The 4,678-nt window shown below is 37.5% G+C and overlaps 1 pseudogene across 1 annotated transcript; it reads right to left on the bottom strand.

Moving 5' to 3' along the window:
• Positions 1 to 2,813: 2,813 nt before the first annotated feature.
• LOC147487760 (large ribosomal subunit protein uL11 pseudogene) lies at positions 2,814 to 3,573 on the bottom strand (annotated as a pseudogene). Its single transcript, XR_015200960.1, has one exon. The product of XR_015200960.1 is annotated as a large ribosomal subunit protein uL11 pseudogene (transcript).
• Positions 3,574 to 4,678: the final 1,105 nt, after the last annotated feature.

The following is a 4,678-nucleotide window of genomic DNA, read 5'->3' as shown; positions in this document are numbered from 1 at the left end:
CACTGGGCCATTTTGGTTGGGCTGGGCTGCTTATTATTTCGCATTACGGGTATACTTCACGTTTCATCTACCTGAGCAGTTTTTAATTTCACGACAAGGGTATACCTGACCTTTCATCTACCCGGTACATGTGAGTGATTAAACAAAAAATGTGTCCTTAGGAGTTACTTTCTCCCCCGATCTGTCCGGGAGAGTTTCTCCTTGCCTAGAAGGAACAGGAAGTTCTTCTGTATTGGACAAAATTCTTGTCTCTCGAAAGATGGTGTTGCGCCGTCCCTTGGCTCACATAGTCTGGGATGGAAAATCTAGTACCTCTCTCTACAGCCAACAAAAGCTTCTGGGGTTATCAGAGAAAAGCTACCTTATACCATTTTATATAGAGACAAAATAAGTAGTCGGTCTTTTTCTTACGGGTCAGGTTCACTACGGGCTTCGGGCTTCAGGTCAAGCATAACGTCGCCCGAAAATGAACTATGAGGCAGAACCGAATTCTATTCAAATTGAAACAAGTTCAATTCATAAAGAGTTCTTTTAATTAAGCATGCATCTATAGATTCAGGATTGAAATTGAAACGAGTTCATTTTTATAAGCACGCATCTTTAGATTCACGTTGATCTATTCCTTACGTCATACAACAATTTACCATAGCACACAGCAGGAGAAGCTTGAGTATTAGTGTTATATATTTCTCTGACGAGTAGTGTACTGAAAAGTATTCCTTTTTAACGTCGACATCGAAAATTGGAAAATAATTGAGGTTATACCCCTTCTACAGCTTCCATGTCGACTGAAGAGCATACAGGAAGATCAGCTTGTGCAGGTGCAAACACAGAAGCACCAAGTCATTTGACCATTTATTAATTATTACTGCTTACCAACTTATTCTTGAAAGCACATGTACTGCTAGCATTCCTTCACCCTATGCTGATTTCTTATAGGTTCCACAGAAACCATTTCAACTGAAAGTTTCGGTTAAGATATGATGCAGAAATAATGGAAGATTTTAGGACTTTTTGTTGGTGTTTGAGACTTTCGTACACAAAGAAAACTGAACAAGGTGGTGCCAGTGGTATGAGAACACCACTAACAGATCACATAGACGTACTCCATACAAGAGAAGTATACAATAAACTATCATACATGATTGACTTGGACAATTTTCATCACTCCTACGATTGTTGAAAGTTCTGGAGGGTGAATCTTATAACCTAGATAAGAAATAAACACTGACATTTCGTAGAAGCCTATAAAATACTCGTGGAAAAGAGCAAATTGCTCATACCAAAAGTTACTACAGTTGGCAAACAAATCCAACTGCTGTTACTTGAACTGGTAAACTGTGTGTGTAATCATTAAAGATACAACAAATCTTCTGAAGGAGTACTACACAATCGTCAAAGTTTCATTCCTTACAAAATAAGATCGTTAACAATTATAATTATAACATAACATAGCACAGGGTATATGCATGAAATAGGTACTTCCAAGTTTGATATCATAGAACACTGAAAGAGTAAACGACCCAATGTACATAAAAAAGAACGAACATATTTGGAACAATGAGAACCAAAGCACTCTTCAGTCTTTCTCAGAGACTGACCACTCAAGTGAGCTTCTACATAGCATGCTTGTCCAAGAGACTCTCAATGTCATAACATTTAATGTCATTTCAATTCTCGTAAAACAAAAGCCATAACATTTTTGTTGACTAGCAACACGCTTAACTCTGTTATGAAAAAATCTTGGTAGGTTTTGAATGTCTTCAAATCAAGAATTTTCATCCCGACTCTCCCCCTGTCACTATACTCAGTATAGAATCAATTCTACAGCACCTCTGTTCAATTTTGGTCTTATTAGTTATATTTTTCTAGTCTAAAGCAACCCCACACATATGACATTCGTAAACTATAACAACTCATTTTCTCTTATGACTTTACGAGACAAACTCTTTCCCTTGGTTCAAGTATAATAGGTCAAACAAAATAATGTTTGACTAAATTTTACACATTGGCTGACCTATTGTCTTATTGGTTAGCGGAGAACTTACTGAAATATGTTCTAGAATTCAAAATGGAAGGAAATGCTAAATGTACATTAGAGCTAAGCTACAGCGATCGGGATAGTATGACAGAAAATTTGATGTATGCGTATAGTTCTAAATGAACAAAGCATAACTAGGGATACCACTCCCTAAGCTTAGTAACTTTGACAGTACAGGTATAAGCAAAGGCAGACAAAGCTCCAAAATGAAATGAACTGAGCTAATCGTGATAAGTGACTGTAAGGGTAGTATTCACGCAATGCACAAAGTATTTATAGTAACAGAAGTAAAAGGACTTGATTTACATTTTTCTATCCAAGAAAGTCTAAAGATATTGCAAAAAAAGTCACAGGGCAAACACCTCGTGGCACATCAATTCACAGTTTGGGGAAAAAACCAGAGTTTGTAATCCAACACCACTAAAAAAACTTGTAAAATAGACATCCAATATGAAAGCCTCATTCACCTAGTACAATATCAAAATTTATACATTTCAATAGCTTAACCACCAACTCAGTTTAGTTCTAGATCTGTGAAAATTGAAAGCATCATTAATAAAAACAAGGTATAAATCAAAACTCTATCTTAGCATACACCCTATCAGCGAAGAAGCTTATATCACATACACACAAATACACAAACTGCATTCAAAACCACTACATTTCCTTTAATTAACAAACGACTCAATATAGACCTAAATTTAACATTGATCATGCAATTCATAGCATTCAATCTAAAATAAAACCACCACAAACAAAACAAAACAACTAATTAATCCAAACCATAAGATGAAATAAGATAACAACGATAATCCATAACCCTAATAACCAGTAAAACCATAAAATCCAAACAAAGAAATTACAAATACCAATAGTACTTTTTAAAACAAAGACAAAAATTCCACTACCATTTCCTCGACCGCTCGATCTCTTAATCTTCTGGAACTTCCACATCACCATCAGTAATCTCCTGCTGCAAATCCTTAGGATCTTTCCCATCAACAGTACACCCAACAGAAACACAAGTCCCCAAAATCTCCTTAACAGTCCCAGCCAACTCCTTAGCCATACTTCTAGGCTTCATAATCTTAGCAATCTCGATAACATCATCAATGGAAATGTTCCCAGTATGTTTAATATTTTTAGTTTTTTTCCTATCCCTTTCTGGTTCTTTCAATGCCTTAATAACTAAAGCAGCAGCTGATGGTACAACTGAAACTTTGGCCTGACGGTTTTGGACAGTTAGTTTTACTGTTACTCTTAAACCTTTCCAATCTTTAGCTGTTTCTTTTGCTATGTCTTCTCCAATCTTTTTTGGGGAGAGTCCTAATGGTCCTATTTTAGGTGCTAGAGAACTGGCTGCACCTACTTCACCACCTGTCACACGGACGTACACGTCCACGACTTGTGATGGGTCGAACTTTGGAGGCATGGTTGGTGTTTTTCTTTTTTGGTTTAGGGTTTTTAAGGATGGGAGAGAAGAGAGAGGAGGAATGTGGGTATTGGGATTTATATAGTTGTAGGGTTTCTTTGTTGTGGGGATAAAATGGTAACTTGGGAATTTGTTATAGAGCCCTATTACTTTGAGGCCCATCTTGCTTTATTAGTTATCAAATCTATCATCATATGGATAATTCAGTGTTCATTTGTATGCATATTAAATTTACACTCTTTTATAAGATAATAACTATCTTTATCGAAAAAAAAAAAAAATTGTAGGCTTTTAGATTATAGAAATGTGAGTCATCCTTTCCAATGTTTGGACTAAAAAATTGTGGGAACTTTATCGTCTTCCCCTATATAGTTAGGGTTTTCGTATGTCAAACGACGTTTTATATGATCTCAACTACTTGGACCGGAGAGTATCAAATGATCTTTCTCAAAAAACTTGGGGGAACTTTATCGCATTCCCCTCTATGGCTAGGGCCTTGATATGTCAAACGACGTTTTACATGATTATGCTCTCCAATGCTTGGACCAGAGGGTGTCAAAAGATCTTTCACAAAAAAACTTGGAGGAACTTTATCGCCTTCTCCTCTATGGCTAGGGCCTTGGTATGTCAAATGACGTTTTACATGATCACGCTTTCCACTGCTTGGACCGAAGGGTGTCAAAGGATCTTTCACAAAAAAACTTGGGGGGGCTTTATTGCCTTTCCCTTTATGGCTAGGACCTTGGTATGTCAAACGACGTTTTACATGATCATGCTCTCCACTGCTTGTACCGAAGGGTGTCAAAGGATCTTTCATAAAAAAACTTAGGGGGGGACTTTATTGCCTTCCCCTCTATGGCTAGGGCCTTGGTATATCAAACGACGTTTTACATGATTATGCTCTCCATTGCTTGGACCGGATGGTGTCAAAGGATCTTTCACAAAAAAACTTGGGGGGACTTTATTGCCTTCCCTTCTATGGCTAGGGCCTTGGTATGTCAAACGACGTTTTACATGATCATGCTCTCCACTGCTTGGACCGGAGGGTGTTAAAGGATCTTTCACAAAAAAACTTGGGGGGACTTTATTGTCTTCCCCTCTATGGCTAGGGCCTTGGTATGTCAAACGACGTTTTATATGATCATGCTCTCCACTGCTTGGACGGGAGGGTGTCAAAGGATCTTTCACAAAAAAACTTGGGGAGA

Source organism: Coptis chinensis, chromosome 7, assembly GCF_015680905.1.
Source record: "Coptis chinensis isolate HL-2020 chromosome 7, ASM1568090v1, whole genome shotgun sequence".
Taxonomy (NCBI): Eukaryota; Viridiplantae; Streptophyta; class Magnoliopsida; order Ranunculales; family Ranunculaceae; genus Coptis; species Coptis chinensis.
Note: the sequence above shows the minus strand (reverse complement) of the source record. Positions and strands in the feature narration are given on the sequence as shown.